General features: G+C 41.4%; 1 non-coding gene across 1 annotated transcript; it reads right to left on the bottom strand.

Moving 5' to 3' along the window:
* Window positions 1-6,891: 6,891 nt before the first annotated feature.
* Window positions 6,892-6,998, bottom strand: LOC145049101 (small nucleolar RNA R71). Its single transcript, XR_013683216.1, has one exon. It is a non-coding gene; the product is annotated as a small nucleolar RNA R71 (small nucleolar RNA).
* Between the last annotated feature and the right edge of the window lie 14,499 nt (window positions 6,999-21,497).

The following is a 21,497-nucleotide window of genomic DNA, read 5'->3' as shown; positions in this document are numbered from 1 at the left end:
GTATGTGGTAGTTTGGGGGAGCTCACTAAGCTTTGTGCTTACAGTTTCAGTTTTGGTTTCAGGTACTTCCGCAAGCAAAGGGAAGAGCTCGGGATGACGGCATTGCACACACCACAGTTTCAGCTTTTGTCCTGGGAGTTTATTTTAGATACTATGTTATGTTGATACAACTCTTTTGTCATGACACATCTATTATAACTTTTTGGGGATTTATGACGTACGATTTCATGATATATTATGATGGTTGATATCTTTAGTATTATTTTAACAAAAAAAATTGGGTTGTATTTTGGGTTATTTCAAGTTGGTATCTGAGCCTTGGTTTGAGGGATTCAGACACACTTACGGGTGTAACTGAACTCAAACTGAGGAAATAGAAAAAAGATTTTCGAAAGAAAAACATTTTCAAAAGAATTTTTGAGAAAGAGACTTAAAAAGAAAAGAGTTTTGAAAACGAGAAAAGGGTGTGGTGCATTCGATCAGCCGAGCTCAAGTAAGTACCCCCAAATTACCCATACAAGTTTATGTTATGATTATCAGTTTTAGTTTCAGTAGAACAGCATGCTAGAATAGGACTAAGGATCTAGCAGGATGCCTTATGTGCCTGCTATATGTGCTTCAGCTTTATGAGAACTACATGCTAGTATTTAGTAGACAGCAGTAGGATAGCTTGTTTAGGTTATGCCTGACAGTACGAGCTTAGCATTGTATGCTAGTACAATTTCTTGTTATGAGAATAGAGTGGCTTGATTAGTTTCCTGTGTCCGAATGCTGCTTGCTTTGTGCTTTATGAGACTCCGGGTAATGAGAGTTAACCATTAGGTGAATACGACACATCGCATGAGATCAGGGTTGAATAATCTCAGAGTGCTGGATTTGGCTCTACTGCGCAGCTCTTGTTTGGGTCCATCCGTTGTAGGAATGAGTCTTTTACTCGAAGGATTATCTGAGCCTCGTCACATGTGATGGTATTGAGGTGATGACTAATTGGCATTACAAGGAGGCCTTCAGCAGCTGAGGACTAGTTTTTGTTGAGGATTTGTACTTGAATCAAGGAAGGCAGAGGCGAGACCAGGAAACCTATAGTAGTAGCGATCCCTAGAGATATATCAGTGTTTTTGACGTTTATCATGATGTGTTTTCAGAATGGTGGTTTTACGCCCTAGGCCAGCAGTCGGCAGCTCAGGTGCCGGGGAAGGATCAGGATCAGGCTCGGGGGCCGAGCAGTTAAATGAGCAGACTAGGGATTTTTTCACTTCAGAGGTTACCCGTATCATACTTGAGCAAAGTCCTGTGATCTTCGGTTCAATCAAGGAGGGTATCTTGGAGTTGATGGATGAGAAGTTGAGCACATTTCGTGCTGAGATGGCGGCCATGATGGGGTCGCGCACACTCACCTTCAGGGAGTTTCGGGCTTGTGGAGCTCCAGGCTATCATGGGGTGCGGGACCCCATTGCGAGCACTAGGTGGTTGGCAGATGTTGCCAACGCGTTCCGCACTAGCAGATGTCCCGAAGGGGACAAGGTCAGATTAGCATCCTATCTCCTGAAGGACAGGGCACGTGACTGGTGGGAGGAGGTTGGGCATGGTATCAGGGATGACATAGCACTTGATACTATGACTTAGGCTGATTTTACCACCAGGTTCATAGCCGAGTTCGCACCGGCTATTGAGGTGCAACAGTTAGCTAGAGAGTTTCAAGACCTTACTCAGACTATAGAGACAGTGGCGGAGATTACCGCCAAGTTCAGGGAGAGGGCTCTTCTTGTTCCTCAGTACGTAGCTGACGAGGAAATGAAGAAGGCCCGTTATCATGAGACGCTGCGGAGTGATATCCGCCAGTTTGTGAGCCGATCCAGCTGTAAGATGTTGGATGATATGATTGCAAGGGCGAGAGAGAGAGAGAGAGATTGATCTTGAGATGGAGAAGAAAAGGAAGGCGGAGGCGGCTTCAGGTACAGGGAGTTTGGGCAAGAAGCCCAAGGTTTCGGATCATAGGTCCAGAGGTCAGCAGAGCCACAGTCGGTGTGGCAAGTGTGCGAGATTACACGATGGGGCGTGCAAGGCAGGGAGTTCCGGCTGCTACAAGTACGGTTAGACTGGGCATATGAGCAGAGATTGTACAGTTTCTACCACAGCCACCGCAACATCAGATCTGATTTGCTTCCGTTGCAATCAGAGGGGACATAAAAAGTCCCAGTGCCCGAGCTTAGCAGCAGCAGGGAAGGTGTCGGCACCTGCCCCTGCTACATTGAGGATTACGGACGGTCGTCAGGGGCGGGCCGAGGTGCCAGTGGCGAAGAGTAGAGCTTTTCAGATAACAGCAGAGGAGGCGCGAGCGACTCCTGACATGGTGACGGGTATGTATTTTCCTTTTATCTATGCATTGATTATTGATTGTTTCTAATGTTATATGTTTATGTATAGGGTCGTTCTTAGTGAACGACATTTCAGCTATAGTGTTATTTGATTCGGGGGCTACCCGATCGTTTGTCTCTCTTGCACTTAGCAAGAGGTTTAGCAGAGCTCCTAGGGAGCTGGATTGTCCACTCGAGGTGGAGATAGCCGATGATAGGACCGTCAGGGTCGCGAGGGTGCATAAGGCATGCTCACTGCAGTTATTCAATGAGCAATTTTCGGTGGACATGGTCCCTATTCCTTTGCGAGGGAACAAGGTCATAGTAAGCATGAATTGGTTGAGCCCCAATGGGGCGATGATTGATTGCGAATTGCAGCTAGTGAGGGTTCGCACTCCCAACGGGGGAGAGTTAGTGATTCAGGGCGAGAGCCCACAGCGCGGACCAATTCTTTGTTCAGCAGTGAGAGTGAGGCGCTACTTCCAGCAGGGTTAAGCAGGTTATGTCACATATGAGATGGATACCCGGGATAAGAGTACGATGACAGTAGATGATGTAGCAGTGGTGCGAGAGTACCCGGACTCATTCCCAGAGGAATTACCTGGGATACCTTCGGAGAGACAGGTTGAGTTCAAGATTGACTTGGTTCCTGGTGCGGCTCCGATAGCCAAGGCGCCGTATCGGTTGGCTCCTCCAGAAATGCAGGAGTTGTATACGCAGCTGCAGGAGCTGCTAGACAAGGCTTTCATTAGACTAATTAGTTCTCCATGGGGAGCCCCAATCTTGTTTGTGAAGAAGAAGAAGGATGGGTCGCACCATATGTGCATAGACTATTGGGAGTTGAACAAGGTAACGGTGAATAACCGTTACCCACTTCCGAGGATAGATGCCTTGTTCGATCAGCTTCAAGGAGCGTCTTGGTTTTCCAAGATTGATCTGTGCTCCGATTATCATCAGATGCGGGTCAGGGGTGAGGATGTTCAGAAGACAGCTTTTAGGACCTGTTATGGTCATTATGAGTTTGTGGTGATGTCGTTTGGGCTCACCAACGCTCCATCCGCGTTCATGGAACTCATGAACCGCGTGTGCATGCCGATGTTGGACCGGTCTGTGATTGTATTCATCGATGACATCTTGGTTTATTCCAAGACTCAGGAGCAGCACGAGGAGCACCTAAGGGAGGTGCTAGAGGTCTTGAGGAGGGAGAGACTTTTAGCAAAGTTCTCCAAGTGCGAGTTCTAGTTGCGCGAGGTGCAGTTCCTTGGGCACCTCATTAACCAGAAGGGTATACTGGTAGATCCGGCCAAGATAGAGGCCATGATGCAGTGGGAGGTCCCGAAGTCTCCATCATAGATTCAGAGCTTCCTAGGTTTGGCAGGGTACTACAGGAGATTCATTCAGTATTTCTCCAAGATAGCAGTTCTACTCACCCGACTAACCAAGAAGTCGGTGGTGTTTCGTTGGGGGCCTGAGCAGCAGGCGACTTTCGAGACTCTCAGACAGCGATTGTGCGAGGCACCGATTCTGACCTTGCCGAAGAGAGTGGATGATTTTGTAGTCTACTGTGATGCCTCGATCGTAGGTATGGGGGCAGTGTTGATGCAACGGGGGCATGTGATAGCTTATGCCTCCAGACAGTTGAAGTCTCACGAGGCTAACTATCCGATGCATGATTTGGAGTTGGGGGCAGTGGTGTTCGCCCTCAAGATTTGGAGACACTACCTCTATGGGGTCCGTTGCACCATCTACACGGATCACAAGAGTCTGAAGTACCTCATGGACCAGCCGAATATTAACATGAGGCAGCGTCGGAGGTTAGATGTGGTGAAGGATTACGACTGTGAGATCCTTTATCACCCGGGGAAGGCCAACGTAGTGGCCGACGCCATGAGCCGCAAGGCGGCAGCGGCCCCGATCAGGGATGTATGCCTGAGGATGACAGTGATTACTCCCTTGTTGGAGCAGATCAGGGAGGCACACGTCGAGGGCCTCAAGGAGGAGAGGCAGAAGTGTGAGAGAATCGTGGGCCGAGTAGCTTCCTTTGATTATGACAGTTGGGGATTGTTGACCCTCCATGGGAGGGTTTGGGTACCGTACTGGGGTGGAGTACGGCAGGTATTGATGGACGAGGCTCATAATTCTTGATTTTCCATCCACCCAGGGGCAACGAAGATCTATAGAGATCTTCGACCCAACTATTGGTGGCTGATATGTGCATATTTAGTATGTATTTAGTATAGTTTTTTATTCATATATTGGCTAAATTATCGCATATTATGGACAAAAGGTACTTAAAAGTGTTAAATTATGGTTTTCAGTCCAAAGATGAAGCTCGGAAGTAAAAGGAACAAGAGAAGCGGTTAGAAGATTGAGAGTGGAATGAAGAAGGAAAACACTGAAAAAGAAGCTTCTACTCGTCGAGTCATATATCTACTCGACGAGTCCGGTCGAGGAATCAGAAGGATAATGACTCGGGATCCCAGATAGTTATCGCAATACGTAGAATGTGAGAGGGACTCGACGAGTCACCACTTGACTCGACGAGTCGAACCGCTTATTTAAAGATAATTCCACAGATCGAGAGCAAGAAGTTCTGGGACGATTCAGAAGTGCTTAGCTGCGAATAAGAAACCAGAAGAACCCTAGAAGTCGACCAAGGAAGCTAGAATCCAATTCCGGGAGTAATTAAGGCATAATTCCACCATTCTATTTGTTTCTTTTGTTTTGTCAACATGATTAAGCAACTTGAACTTATTTGTTTGCTGTTAATTACCTTAGTTATGAGCTAAATTCTTTAAACTTCTATTTGGGGATACGAAATTGGTAATATGGTTTGATTCTTGGTAGGATTAATTCTATAATGGTTAATTTAGTTATTTTAGCTTGCTAAAGAACCTTGTGTATGAATGATAATTGATTTTCTGTTAATAGGGAGATAATTAATTAGCATGAACATCTATTAGCTATCAATCTCATATGCTTAGTGAACACTTTTTGTCATATGTCTAGTGTAATGAACATGAAACTAGGATTAATAAGAAAATCAAGTAAATTTATGTGCAAGCTTGTGAGATGACCATTAAACAAGAAGTTAATTAAAAGATAAATTAATTAGCTATTGCAAGTCTAACTTAACCCGAATATTATATCTAGTAAATTTAATTGAAATAGACAACTGGCCATTGTTTAAATTGATTTATTTGCTAAGGATTAATGAAGTGAATACGGAATTAATCAATTGAATCGGTAACTAGCAAAAGAATTAATCCATTGCACTTTTACCTTGAAATCAACCATAGGATCAATTAAGTTGAACTAAATAGAAGTACTTCTCCGTTATTGAATCTAGTCAAGTCTTTGTTTTCTAGTTTAAGTTAGTAATAATTAGTAAGTTTCTAGTCTTGTAAAACTAGAGAAAACCCCTACTTATTAGTTAAATTAGATAAATTAGGTTTTAGTATTTAATTTGCCGTTCCCTGTGTTCGATACCCTACTTGCTTGAACTATACCACAATTGATAGGTTCACTGCCTTTTGTGTGTTATTTGATAATTAAAAGTAGGTTTAAAACTAGTGGGTTTTACACACATCAAGTTTTTGGCGCCGTTGCCGGGGAACGGTTCTAAAATTAATAGCAAAATCTAGTTTAATCGATCCTTTGTGTGGGATTTATCTTACACAAAGTTATTTATAAAGCAAATCAGTAAGTAGATTTAGTTTTAATAAAATTTCGTTTTTAGAATAACTAGAAATATTTATTTTCTGTTTTTGCCTTGAACTCGCCGAGTGCATTCGAGCAGACTCGGCGAGTCCATCGCTGTTTCAGTCTTTATTTTTTATTTCGTTTTTATTCCTTTTACGCGTTTCGTTTCTTTTGTTTCGTTTTTTTTAGCTGTTTCATGACCCGAGGAGCGGACACACCTCTAGTACCACCTTTGGAAGACCCGGAATCCGCACTAAAGAGAAGCAAGGGAAAAGCCGTAGGAGAAACCGCAACTTCAAAGAACTCACCACTCAAGAACTTGAAATCCGTTTTCAGCAAGAAGAAAGGCAGCAAATCAGGAGTATCCAGTGCCTCATTAACAATTGAAGAACCAATTCACGAAGGTAGCGAGTACGAGACCGATTCCGAAGAAGAGTTAGCTATCACTATGGCTAACATCGATGAAGTCCCCATGGGGGAGTGGAAGAAAAGGATGCGTGATGACACCGGGCCGGGACTTGTGCAACCCGCAATTCCCGCAACCGCTACGTTTGAGCTAAAGGGCCATATTCTCGCTCAACTCAAGGAGATCCCTTTTTACGGAAGAGATCATGAAGACGCTTACAAGCATTTGGACGAAGTAAATGATGTGGCCGACTACTTCAACGTGCCTAATGTTCCACGCGAGACCCAGCTTCTTCGAATGCTCCCTGTCACGTTTAAAGGCGCTGCGAAAGATTGGTTAAAATCACTTCCTCCCGGATCGGTCACCACATGGGCCAAGATGAAAGAAGAGTTCATTGACCATTTCTGCCCGCCTTCCAAGATAGCCAAACTAAAGAAAGCCATTGCCAACTTCGAGCAACAACCCGGAGAATCTCTTTATGAAGCTTGGGAAAGGTACAAGAGCCTACTTAGAAATTGCCCACACCATGATCTTAATAGCCAACAGGAGGTCTCCATCTTTTATGATGGAGTTAATGTCACCACAAGGCAACTACTCGATTCACAAGGCCCGCTCACCCGAAAGCCACCTCCGGAAATAAAGGAATTAATTGAAGAATTCTCTAAGCATTCTAGAGAATACCACAATCCGAGGAATGAAGTGAGTCGTGGAGCAGTAAACTCGGTGAACGATGGCATGTCGGCAGTAATAGCTAAACTCGATAGCCTAGACCGAAGAATGACGAAAATGGATCAAACGATCCATGCTATTAGGGTAGGATGCGAAAATTGTGGCGGCCCCCATCTTACCAAGGAATGTGATCGAGAAGGGAATGGAAATAAAAAGGCTCAAGTATTTTATTCCAGTGGCGATAGATACGATGAAGACTGGAGGAAACCAAAGAAGGAATGGCTCCCATACGAAGAGTATAAAAAGGCTAAGGAGGAGAAATACAAACAGAGGGAGAGGGGATTCTATCAAAAGGAAGAGCCGGTGGCGAAAAAGAAAGCAAATTTAGAAGACATACTCACAAGATTCATAACCGCGTCCGAGAAAAGACATAATGATCACGATGTAGCAATGCAAGAAACCAGAAACATGCTGAGGAATCAGCAAGCTTCCATTCTCAACATTGAGAAACAGCTGGGACAGCTTGCACATCAAGTGAATGAAAGAAGACCGGGTCAACTTCCGAGCAACACCGAGCCCAATCCAAGAAAGGAGAACGTGAGCGTAATAACCTCCAGCAGTGAAGAAGAATTTACAAAAACACTAAGAGTCTCCAAGAAGAAGGCAGGGAAGGAAGAAAAACCAGAACCAGAAAAACTCGACCAGACTCGCCGAGTCACTCTCATGAACTCGACGAGTCCAGTCGGGAATAAAGACACTGTCAGTTTCCTAAAACCATACAACCCTCCTTTGCCATACCCAACCAGAGCCATGCCTGCAGAAAAAGTTCAAGCCTATAGAACCTTCATGGAGCATGTTAAAGCCTTACAAGTCAATTTACCATTTGTGGAAACAATGCTCCAAACTCCTAAATACTTTAACTTGCTTAAAGGCCTTTTTGCTGCTAGGAAGGATTTGGCTGAAGTCGCGGAGATATTGATGAGTGAGCTGCCTGAGAAGAAGGGTGATCCGGGTACCATAGTAATTCCTTGCCAATTTGGTAATGAAGTTTCTACACGAGCATTGGCTGATTCAGGTGCAAGCATCAATATGATGCCCTACTCATTCTTTAAGAAGCTAAATTTACCAGCACCAAGGCCGGTAAATATGAGAATCCATTTGGCAAACAAAACGATAATTAATCCACAAGGCATTTGTGAAAACCTCCTTATCAAAGTAGACAAGTTTATTTTTCCAGTAGACTTCATGGTGGTGGAAATGGAAGAAGACCCCGAAATACCAATTATTTTGGGAAGATCATTCTTAAACACCGCGTGTGCCCTAATTGACATATGTGAGTCTACATTGACATTAAGAGTGGGAGATGAGTCGGTGATGTTTAAAGCTATTCCAGAAGTCAAGCAAGAAGAAGAAAAGAGAGAAGAGATCTCATTTATCCAATTGGATGATGAGGTATTACAAAAAGAGCTTGAAATTTTACTAAAAGAAGACCCAAGTAAGTTCACATTACACTTTGAAGAAGTTGAAGATGCTAACAAAGACTTGGAGGAGCTAGAAAAGCTACTGGAAGAAGCCAACTCAGAAAACACTCCAGGAGTGATCGAAGACGATCCGACTCGCCGAGTCGTCATAATGGACTCGACGAGTCCAGTCGATCTGGATAGAAACTTGACCAAAGCTGGTCTGTTTGTGAATAGTCCTTCACATACCCTGGTTTCAGTTACTGTTTATGAAGAACAATTGGCAGAAGAGGAAAAAGGAATGGAGGTGCAACACGCCAATGTGGCATGCATTGATACGATGCCATTTGGAGAAGGGTTAAGCACGGGAAAGGATGCAGGAATAAAAGAAGCTGATCACCAATTCACCACTAAACCTAGAGCACGGACCATCATGAAATATGAAGTCATTAAATTTAAAGAGAAGGATGTTCAAGAGTTGGTGAAAAAGAAGAGGGTAAAGCAGAAAAAGAGAAAAAGGAAAGCCCAAGCAGCTAAAGATGAAGCAATGAAAAAGGAGAAGAGACGAATTGAAGAGGGCTTACAAGAAAAAGATTTATGCCTACAAGACCAAGTATAAACCACAAAAAGTGAGGCGTACATTCCCGATGCTTGAAGATGACAAAACGTAAATGGGAAGGAGTCTAGCTAATGACTCCTCAAAAAGAAGCGCTTGGCGGGAGGCAACCCGTTCAATAGAGTTTGCTTTCTTTTACTTTTTAGTCTTCTTTTTATTTTTCGTTTTATTTTCCATTCGTTTTTATTCTTAAATCTTCTAAATCATCGGGCATGTCTGCTTGAGAGTTGCATAGCCTAAGTGTGGGGTGAAATGATTCATAATAAACAGAAAAATTTTGAAAAATATGCAAATTTTTAAATGACTCGCCGAGTCTGACCACGACTCGACGAGTCCACATGGATTCCAGAAAAGCATTTAACTTCGCGACCAGACTCGGCGAGTCTAACCACAACTCGACGAGTCGGTCTTATTTACAGAAAAAAAAAATTAATTTTGAAATTACTTTTACATCTGGTAAATAGGGTTTTAACCCTAAAAATTCAATTTCCACATCATACTCGCCGAGTTGGTCAGAAGTTTCGCGATTCTGGACGCGCTGACTTGCCGTGCACGGGTTTTAAGTGACGGACTCGCCGAGTAGGTCACTGGACTCGCCGAGTAGCCTCTGTTTTGTGAAAATCTATATAAAGGGACTTTCAGATCGATATCATAGCATGGAGAGAAACCCTAGGAGGCTAAGAAACGATTACAAGTGCTGCTAGGTCGTGAGGAACTAAAGAATCAACCCTACATTCAATTGTGAAGAGAATCAAGACAATTTTGGTTTATTCTTAGTAACTTTTTGATTTGAATTATGTTTATATACTTTGATTTCGTTTTTGAGTTTATGTTTACTGCAATCATGAGCTAAAAACTTATTCTTCTGTTAGGGTAGACAATTTTGTGAACATGGATTGATTATTTGAGTAGGATTAATTTTAATTGGTAATTATGTTTTGTTAAGCTTGTTAAAGAACCTTATGTGTTGACAATAACTATTCTTCTGTTAATAAATCAGTAATTAAGTTGTATGAACATCTCTTAGTTATTAATTTCATATGATTTATTGTGACCACATAGTTGTATGTCTAGGAATAACGAATGAGAAACTAGAATTAACTAGAAGATAGGTAAGTTAATGTGTAAGCTTGTTTGATGAACATCAACAAGAGGTTAATTGGAGGGACAATTTAGTTAACCACTACAAGTCTTACTTAACCCGAATAAATAATCTAGGAAACCCGTTAATTTAGACAACTGGTCATTGCTTGAGTTAATTTGTTTTCTAAGAATTAGGAATAGCGAACGTGAACCTAATTATCTTAATTGGTAGCCAATGAAGAATTAATCCGATACATTAAAATCATCCATGGGAACAAATGAGTCGTACCTAAACAGAAGTCCTCTTTACTATTGAATTTAGTTGGTAATTAATTGTTTTAGTTGCTAGTTAATTAATTTGTGTGTTGGTTATTCTAATTAAGTTTCTAGTCTTGTAAAACTAGAGAAAATCCCCTTTTTGTTATTTGTTTTATTTAGATAATATTAGCATTTATTTTAATTGTTTACCGTTCCCTGTGTTCGATACCCTACTTGCTTGAACTATATTACTAATCGATAGGTACACTGCCTTTCGTGTGTTTATTTTGTGTCTAAGTTAGTAGGATTAAAACTAGTTGGTTTTACACACATCAAGTTTTTGGCGCCGTTGCCGGGGATATTGTTGATTTCTAAAGAAAATGAGAGTATAAACTCAAAAGGTTTAAACTCAAAAGGTAACAACTTTCTTCTTGATTTCTAAAGAAAATGAGAGTATAAGGCCATCTATACCTGCAATTGCATGTAAAAAACCCGTTTTTGAAAAATAATGAAATTCTAGGGTTTCGATTTTTCATGAATATTGTTGTTTTGAATGCTTAGTTTGACCTTATTACTTAGTAGGAAGTCCTTGAACAAAAACCCTTGACAGAAATTTCAAGTTTTAAGGTCCAATTTCATGCGACCCGTCGACTGACTCGTGCAGGTTACGCGACTCGTCGAGTCAGGCATGGACTCGACGAGTCCAGTCGATTTACAGATACCTTCCAGTTTTTAATTATATATTCTGGGTTTTGTGTGTTTATTTTGCAGAAATCATGTTCAGAAGAGGACAATCTTCAACTGGTAGCCAAGGGGAGTTTCCATGGTTAAACTTCCCGCAAATTGAATCCACTTCAACAATGAGGAAGTGGAAGAAGAAGCTCTCCGACATTAAGAAGAAGGAGGTGTATGTACCGAACAGAATTGATTGGGAATGGCTGCAGAGCGTTAGCTATGAAGAAGAACTAGCTCCTTACCTTTTGAAGGAGTTCCAACATGAAGGCAACAGCATGGTGTGTGATGGGTGGAGCCGGGTCTTCCGTATTCAAGAACCGGTTTATTTGGAGCTATGTTTAGAATTCTTTTCCACGGTATCTTTCACCGGGGGAGTGGATGTGTATCACCCGACGAGCTTTACTTTTTGTCTTGGGGGCGAGTATCGTCAATGCTCGGTGGTGGACCTTGCCTGCCGACTAGGGATCTATGATCAACCCTTAGTGACAACAAACATCTTTCGGGCTTTCTTGGCAAACACTCATATGGCGTTCCCCGATGGAGTCACGAGCACGGGTTGGTGGAATACCATAAGAAACAAAGTCTACATCCCAAAGTCTGCACAAGAAGGGAGCATCCGATCCCCGACTCACCGCCTCATTCACCGCCTTATTTCCTCCACCATCAACCAAAGGAAAGACGATGACAAGGTCTCCAACCTTGATGTTTTCTACTTATGGAGCATAATAACACCCGGCGTCTTTTGCAACATTCCATGGTGTATTGCTTCATACCTTTCGGAGGGTGCGGTCAAAGATCGCAAAACATCCCGTATCAATGGAGGAATGTTTGTCACTCGATTGGCGAATTCATTCGGGTTGATGAACCGCGGAGCCTGGAACTTCATGACAATGATCCCGACGCCCCCGTTTAATCCCATTCTTTTCCGACGAGCACGGATAATTGAAGACTATGGTGGTGGCCATTATGCCATTCCAAATGATGACCCCGTTGTTGGTCCCGATGCACCGGGAAGGAGGGTGAGACCGAGAAGAGAACGGGATGTGGAGGACGAGCCGCCAGTGATTCCGGTCGAAAATGAAGATGTACCAATGGATTGGTACAATGTAGAGATGAGGCGGATGCAGGATCAATTGGCAAGGGGGCTGAATTTTAGTAACCAATCCCACATTCGACTTTTTGACCACTTCAATATCCCACATATTGATGGTGGGAATTACCCATTCATTCCATCTTGGGATGAGAGGATTGCTGCGAGACGAAGCGGAGTCGGGGGAAGTGGAGCCGCTAATGATGATGAGGAAGATGAAGATTGATGTTTTTGCGTTTTTAATCAAACAATTTTAATTTGTTTTGTTTTGTTTTATTTTTTTTATTTGGTGTGTATGCTTTAAGATTTTATGATTAATGGTTGTTTGCTTTAGTATTTTTCAGGATTGAATTATGCTTGCTTATTTAGGATGGGTTAGAGATGTAAAGCATGGATGTTTTCTAGAGTAAGAGCGAGTCAAGGAAGCGAGTTTTTAACGTCAAAGTGTCGAGTCCGGTCCTGGGGGGTATGAGCAATTGAGTCCAAATGTGAGGAAGGGTTAAAGAAGTTTTTAGACGCTAAAACAGTTGCAAAATACCAAGATTTTTCGTTCAGTGGGCTACTCGACGAGTGCACTAAACTAACTCGCCGAGTCGCCTTGTATTTCTACATATTCTGAGAAGGCGCGCTGGTACTCGACGAGTCCACTATAAGACTTGACGAGTCGATCATTTTTTATCTCGATGGACTGCTGATTTGATGCTGCTACTGGTCCCACTTGCTCACTTATTCTTCCATTTCCTTTCTTGAAGATCTTACACTGATTTCCGCGTATTTGGAGCGACCCACACGAGTTTTGACACCCAAGGCATGGATGAGATGTTACCATGTCTAAAGTTGATTGAAGTTGGAGCTTAAAATGGTTATGATCAGCCTATCGACTGCTATCCCAGGGAGTTTGTTCTAATTCTCTTCTTATTTTTATTGTTCTTTATCATGCATCATATGCAATGAGGGCATTGCATTACATAAGTGTGGGGTAGGGGGTTGGTTACATAATAGTCAATTTTAAAAAATTTTGCATACCAAAAGTATTATTTAGGATTTAATTAGAAAATTTTGGTAAAAATTAGGATTCCATGTTAGATTGTGTTAATAATTACATGAAGACCCAAATGTTTTGTTGAGCCTATATACGTTCTAGTGCATTTGTGGCTTCCTTATTCCAGTGAAATCATGAGACAAAAACACGACCTTGCTCGGCCTGAGGGATGCAATATGTTTAGCAGCCTAAACCTGAAATGTATCCAGGAAAATTTTTATCATTAGCCAATAAAGGTTGAGATTGAGCGCCCCTGCTTAAGCATGTAGGGATTTGAGTGAAAAAAAAAGTGAGAAATACATGAAAAAAAAAGAGAGAAAAAATTACAAGAAAAGTTATAAGAATTTTGGAGCATCAAAGTTAAGTATGAAGTTCAAAGATCAAAATTCCAAAAATCAAAAAAAAGTTGAAGATACCAAAAGCTAGTACAAGTTGGTGAATTCAAAGATATCAAAGATGAAATGTTCAAAGAAGTGAAGAATTCAAAGAATTCCATAGTGGTATCGAAAAATTGTAATTTTCTAGAATATGTATGCTTGGGTTGCTCGATTAAAAATACCTTGAGGGTAAAGAGGTTTTCTGCGGATGGATTCGGAGGGTTGCATAAAATGAGCATAGTTCGGGGTGAGTGGGTGAATGTTTATGAGGATTGTGAGTATTTGGAATATGGGGGGTTCTTTAGGAAAAATTTTAGACACAAATACATGCGTTGCGGTCTTGGCATAATGGCTGGGTTAGATTGGAGTTGTTATACATAATTCTAATATGATTAAAATTCAGTTTTGCTTGGGGGCAAGCAAAAGACAAGTGTGGGGTATTTTGATATGTGCATATTTAGTGTGTATTTAGTATAGTTTTTTATTCATATATTGGCTAAATTATCGCATATTATGGACAAAAGGTACTTAAAAGTGTTAAATTATGGTTTTCAGTCCAAAGATGAAGCTCGGAAGTAAAAGGAACAAGAGAAGCGGTTAGAAGATTGAGAGTGGAATGAAGAAGGAAAACACTGAAAAAGAAGCTTCTACTCGTCGAGTCATATATCTACTCGACGAGTCCGGTCGAGGAATCAGAAGGATAATGACTCGGGATCCCAGATAGTTATCGCAATACGTAGAATGTGAGAGGGACTCGACGAGTCACCACTTGACTCGACGAGTCGAACCGCTTATTTAAAGATAATTCCACAGATCGAGAGCAAGAAGTTCTGGGACGATTCAGAAGTGCTTAGCTGCGAATAAGAAACCAGAAGAACCCTAGAAGTCGACCAAGGAAGCTAGAATCCAATTCCGGGAGTAATTAAGGCATAATTCCACCATTCTATTTGTTTCTTTTGTTTTGTCAACATGATTAAGCAACTTGAACTTATTTGTTTGCTGTTAATTACCTTAGTTATGAGCTAAATTCTTTAAACTTCTATTTGGGGATACGAAATTGGTAATATGGTTTGATTCTTGGTAGGATTAATTCTATAATGGTTAATTTAGTTATTTTAGCTTGCTAAAGAACCTTGTGTATGAATGATAATTGATTTTCTGTTAATAGGGAGATAATTAATTAGCATGAACATCTATTAGCTATCAATCTCATATGCTTAGTGAACACTTTTTGTCATATGTCTAGTGTAATGAACATGAAACTAGGATTAATAAGAAAATCAAGTAAATTTATGTGCAAGCTTGTGAGATGACCATTAAACAAGAAGTTAATTAAAAGATAAATTAATTAGCTATTGCAAGTCTAACTTAACCCGAATATTATATCTAGTAAATTTAATTGAAATAGACAACTGGCCATTGTTTAAATTGATTTATTTGCTAAGGATTAATGAAGTGAATACGGAATTAATCAATTGAATCGGTAACTAGCAAAAGAATTAATCCATTGCACTTTTACCTTGAAATCAACCATAGGATCAATTAAGTTGAACTAAATAGAAGTACTTCTCTGTTATTGAATCTAGTCAAGTCTTTGTTTTCTAGTTTAAGTTAGTAATAATTAGTAAGTTTCTAGTCTTGTAAAACTAGAGAAAACCCCTACTTATTAGTTAAATTAGATAAATTAGGTTTTAGTATTTAATTTGCCGTTCCCTATGTTCGATACCCTACTTGCTTGAACTATACCACAATTGATAGGTTCACTGCCTTTTGTGTGTTATTTGATAATTAAAAGTAGGTTTAAAACTAGTGGGTTTTACACACATCAGTGGCCCTGCATGAAGTGGGATGTCGCCTGGTATGTGGAGAGATGCCTGACCTGCAGGAAGGTCAAGGCAGAGCACCAGAGACCCCACGGCAAGATGCAGCCGTTAGATATTCCCATATGGAAATGGGAGGACATTACCATAGATTTTGTCACCAAGCTTCCCAGGACCGCATGGGGAGTGGATTCGATTTGGGTCATAATGGATCGGCTGACCAAGAGCGCACATTTTATACCGATCCAGGAGAGCATATCGGCTGAGAAGCTAGCCCACATCTATGTGCGCGAGGTAGTAGCACAGCACAGAGTGCCTGTTTCGGTAGTGTCAGACCGAGACGTCCGTTTTACTTCCAGATTTTGGAAGCAGTTTCATGACGAGATGGGGACTCGTCTTCATTTTAGCACCGCCTTCCACCCCCAGACGGACGGGCAGAGTGAGAGGACGATTCAGACTCTCGAGGACATGCTCCGGGCATGTGTTCTAGACTTCGGTGGTAGTTGGGATACGTATCTCCCACTAGCGGAATTTCGGTATAACAATAGTTACCATGCTAGTATTGAACGTCCTCCTTTCGAGATGCTATACGGAAGGAAGTGCAGGACCCCGATTTGTTGGGGCGAGGTTGGTCAGTGAGTCATTGGGAGCACTGAAATGGTGCTCAAGACCACAGAGTTGATCCAGTAGGTTCGTAGTAGACTGCAGACTGCACAGAGTAGGCAGAAGAGTTACACCGACAGGAGGCGTTCGGACTTGGAGTTTCAGGTGGGCGATATGGTCCTCCTGAAGGTATCACCTTGGAAGGGTGTTATCAGGTTTCGGAAGAGGGGCAAGCTGGGTCCCAGGTTCATTGGCCCTTTTAGGGTTTTGGTCCGGGTGGGTCGGGTTGCTTATCGGTTGGATCTTCCGGCAGAGCTTAGCCAGATCCACAACACTTTCCATGTTTCCCAGTTGCGAAAGTGTTTGGTGGACAAGTCAGCAGTTATACCCTTGGAGGATATTCAGGTTGATAGCAGCCTGAATTATATCAAGAGACCAGTTGCGATCTTAGATCGGAAGACGAATACCTTGAGGAACAAGGTGGTTCAGCTAGTGAAGGTGTTGTGGCAGCACCGAAAGGGTTCAGAGTGGACGTGGGAGTCCGAGTAGGAGATGAGGGAGCATTACCCAGAGTTATTTTCAGCAGCAGCAGCAGCAGACTTCGAGGACAAAGTCTAAGATAAGTGGGGGAGAGTTGTAACGCCCCATTTCTGGTATGTAATTCAAATAAAGTATTTTCATTTTTGAAGGGGTACTCGACGAGTCTATAGCCTGACTCGTCAAGTAGAGACGGGACGATCACGCGTTTGAGATGGCTACTCGACGAGTCCATACGTTGGACTCGGCGAGTCCGCCTGTCTGGATGAAGCCCTAATTTTAAGGGTTTTCACCCTATTTAAACACACTTATGCGCCCCCAACCTCGCCTCTATCACTCTCATAACATTTCCCTTGTAAACCCTAGCCCCATTGTTGAGTTTGAGGGTATTTGTGATAGCTTGGAAGCTTTGGGAAGGAAGGAAGGTCCATAGAAGGGAAGGAAGATCCAGGAGTTAGCTTACATCTGTTTTTCATTCAGGTAATGAAGTTATGACCTTGTGCATTCCCCCATTATAACCTCATATATGCTTGTTATGCCCTCTTTGGAGCCTCTTATGGTTCAAACTTGAGAGATGGACTTCCCCTTTTATGGAAACATCAGATCTGGACTCTCATTGCATTCTAGAAGAGTAAAGTTTCGATTATGGTAGTGATTGAGGTCCCTCTTGAGCTTGGAACCCCATTAAGAGCTTAGGGTTGGCATTTGAAGCCTTTAAAGCCATGCATGCACGTAAAGTTTGCAAATTTACGTGATAAGCATGCCCTAGAATCTTGGATCTGTGATTTGGAGCCGCTGCATGGCCCAAATCAGGTCTGTATGGAAAAAGGGACTGAATGGACTCGGCGGGTCGCATGTGTGACTCGGCGAGTCATATGAAGATAGTCGTAGACTCGATGAGTTTGATGAGCAACTCTGCGAGTCCGATGAAGATCACCTTAGACTCGACGAGTTGTTCATACAACTCGGCGAGTCGGATGAGTTTTCCCAAGAAAAGTAGTGTTTGAGTGAAATAACTTCATTCCTTCTTAGTTGCATGTAAAGTTAGCAACTTTACGTGTTCAGATAGTTCCAGGGGCTCAGATCTTCAAGTCAGATGCTCTGGAATGGTTTAGAATTCGTTTGTTTGGAATCTGCACAACAGGACTCGCCGAGTTGTTCTTCAGACTTGACGAGACGAGTCGTGAGTCCCCATTTTTCTTCGACCTGCGAGTTCAGAGAGAGTCAGTGAGTGGGAAAGGGACTCTGTGAGTTAAAGTCAGAGTTAGTAAAGGAGGGACTCGGCGGTTCTGCGCCCATAGTCGGTGAGTCCGGTCAACTAGAAGTTGACTTTGACCAGGGGCAAAATAGTCATCTTACCCTGAGGGTATATGCAAGTAACTAATCTAGTGTTTTCGGGATTTGTAGCCAGACAGTTCCGGAGCAGCGGTCAGTCACTTTTAGAGTTAGCATCTCAGCAGCCAGCATTACGAGGTGAGTTTTCCTTCCAGTAGGAACGGGTCTACGACCACAATGCCAGCCCGTTTAGTTAGCAGAAGTTTCGGACCTCCGTCCGTTGCAGTACTTAGAATGCTTGATGTCTTTGTGATTCAAGCATGTATTTGTGTTATGTGTTTCGGACTTCGGTCTGATGTGATATGCAGTTTATGTGTTCATACTGGTTGAGATGCTTATGATATGTTATGTTCAGACAATTTCAGACTTCGGTCCGATGCAGTCAGTTCCGGACTTCAGTCCGATGCAGTTAGTTCTGGACTTCGGTCCGATGCAGAGGACGAGGCCCTGGTTAGTTTCCGGACTTCGGTCTGATGTAGTTCCGGACTTCGGTCCGATGCAGAGGGCAAGGCCCTGGTTAGTTCTGGACTTCGGTCCGATGCAATTTCCGGACTTCGGTCCGATGCAGTGGGCAAGGCCCAGTATGTGTTTTATATGCTATTGTATGGTATGTGGTAGTTTGGGGGAGCTCATTAAGCTTTGTGCTTACAGTTTCAGTTTTGGTTTCAGGTATTTCCGCAAGCAAAGGAAAGAGCTCGGGATGATGACATTGCACACACCACAGTTTCAGCTTTTGTCCTGGGAGTTTATTTTAGATACTATGGTATGTTGATACAACTCTTTTGTCATGACATATCTATTATAACTTTTTGGGGATTTATGACGTACGATTTCATGATATATTATGATGGTTGATATCTTTAGTATTATTTTAACAAAAAAAAAAAATTTTGGGTCGTATTTTAGGTTGTTTCACATTAGTATGATGATGTAATAGTCAAGGTCAACCATTGTAACCTATTTTAATGTAATAAAGATGAATTACTTGAGTATTATGTGAATTACGTGATTTTATGTGATTATATACTTGTTTATAATGATATAATTAATTAAAAATAAAAATAAGCGTCAAAAATAAAATGTTATATAAACCCGATATCTATGAAGAAAGTTGTAGTGGTCGTGACAAGGACTCCAGAAATATAAAGAACGCCGAAATCCGAGTTATCCTGAACATGGGGGGCTTAGAAGGGGGCAAAGTGGGCAGCTGCACAGGGCCTAATTTTTTTCATTATATATTTTTATTTAAAATTACAAAATTATAATAAAGATAAGGGTCATTTTTTCTTGCTTGTCTTGGGGCTCCAAGAATATTTCATTTTTCAGGACCGGCCCTGATCACGAAGAAGTTATGACATGTCGAAGTTTCGCGACAAAACCGACACGACATTGGGTGACGTAAAAAGTGAGTTTACGATAAAGTGTTTTTTAGCCTTAGCAATCTAAATGAAAATCGTAGTATACGTTAAACCAAGAGCGTGAATAAAAAAGAACGTCCAAATCTAGCTTCGTATGAGGAAGTTATGAATTTTCTAAGATTTGGCATAACATTGTGCAGCCCGTAGTTCGAATTATAGATCGAGCGATTTTTATCCAACACAATGTAAATGAGAATCGAAAATCTCGTCGATAGTAGTTTAATGGTAAAAAGTCATACGAAAACGAACGTCGGATGAAGAAGTTATGAATTTTTAACGGGCTTTTCCTGTCCCGGCCTGTTAAAAAATATAAATTTAAAAATAAAAATCAAAATTAGCAAACGGATTCTAAATGAAAGTGAATGTCAAAAACGGAGCTCGTATGCCAAAGTTATGAATTTTTAAAGTAAGAGGTACTCATTTCGAGGCTATCCGAAGTGAACGTCCCACGTTCGCAAAAGCTAGGTCCGGAGTTGGCCACGTACTTATTGAACGCATACTGACTTTTAAGTCTGAAAGAGAGATAAAAACATCTAGGATTCTCACAATATTTCTATAGAATTTTAATATATTATAGAAAAATGGTGAAATTGTATAAAAAGTATAATGATAAGACAAATCTAATGAATTGGGATGCATTGTTGGGTAAACTTGGTCAATAAATGGTGTGTTATAAGGCTTTAGGGAGTAGGCCTCGCTATGGAGGTCGCCACCGGTCGCCAAGGGCGCTGAAGGCCGCCCCCTGGCTTGCGCCAAGGAAGTCGCCAGCCATGGCTCGTCAACACCATAGCGAGAAGAAAGAGAAAGAGATTTGTTGGATGTTGGCCTGTGGATACAATAATCTTCCTCTTACAATCGTTCTCTAGAACCTTCATTTCTCCCATCAATGGTGTCGTCTCCATCTCAAACAAGGATTATTTTCAAGAAAAAGCTCAAAGGTCTCGCTTTTGCTTCGTGTTTCACACAATTGGAGGAGTAGTTTTGTGGAATAGTCTACTTTCACAAACTTACGAAATGATAATAGCAAATTGGAACATGTAAGAAGTAATTTTAAGAAAAAAAGGAAATGGAAATGGAGATCGGAAAAGCTCTTTCAAAAAAATAAGGAAGTTGGATGGTTGTTTTGTAAATTCCGTGCTGTGAGTGGTTTTTGTTTCTAGATAGTATTGGTAATTTTTTATAGTATTATTTATTTTTAATAATTATTTGAAGATATATATTAAAGTGTCACTTTATTATTAACATAAATGTTTCTTTACCTTGATAGAGTAGAAAATTGTGTCGTTACAAAATCAATATATTTGTAAAATTTTAAGCATGTCGTTAACCATTTAAATTTTATTTGACCTTTCTATTAATCCTTGTTTAAATAAGGTAAATTTATCTATAAAATGTAGTTAGTTTCTTGATTAATATTGAATTGTTTGTGTTTTATAAAAATATAATTTATTTAAGTTCAAAAAAAAATCAAAAAAAAAAATCTAATGTGTTAGGAATGCTACCACTCCTTATGAAATGGTAACAGATGACGGCGGTGAGGTGCCAACACTCCTTTCAACCTATTCCTCATGAAAACCCCCATACTAAAAGCCCACCTAGACTAGCTAGTGGTAGGCGTGGGCAAAAAAACTGGTTTAGGAACCGAACCGGTTGGTGAACCGGAAACCGGTTTAGCCTTGAACCGGTTCACATAAGAACCGAACCCATAGTGAACCGAACCACCGGATGTTACCAGTTCGCATGTTTTACCCTGGAGACCGGTTTGGAACTGGTTTATTCTGAACCGGTGTGATGAACCAATTTTGAACCAGATTTCGAAAGTGCCGTTGGTGAACCAGTTTTTGTAGTGTTACCGTTTTTTTGTCTTTTCCTAATGGCTATATAGTCGTTTGAGGCTGTTCAAGACTCGATTTTTGCTTCTTTTTTACCATATTAACCATTCCTTATAGTATATATATGTATTACATTTTTAGGTCTCAACTTTACCTT

This window comes from Lactuca serriola, chromosome 4 (assembly GCF_051521515.1).
Source record: "Lactuca serriola cultivar US96UC23 chromosome 4, Lser_US96UC23_V15, whole genome shotgun sequence".
Lineage (NCBI taxonomy): Eukaryota > Viridiplantae > Streptophyta > Magnoliopsida > Asterales > Asteraceae > Lactuca > Lactuca serriola.
This window is presented reverse-complemented; position numbering and strand designations above follow the sequence as displayed.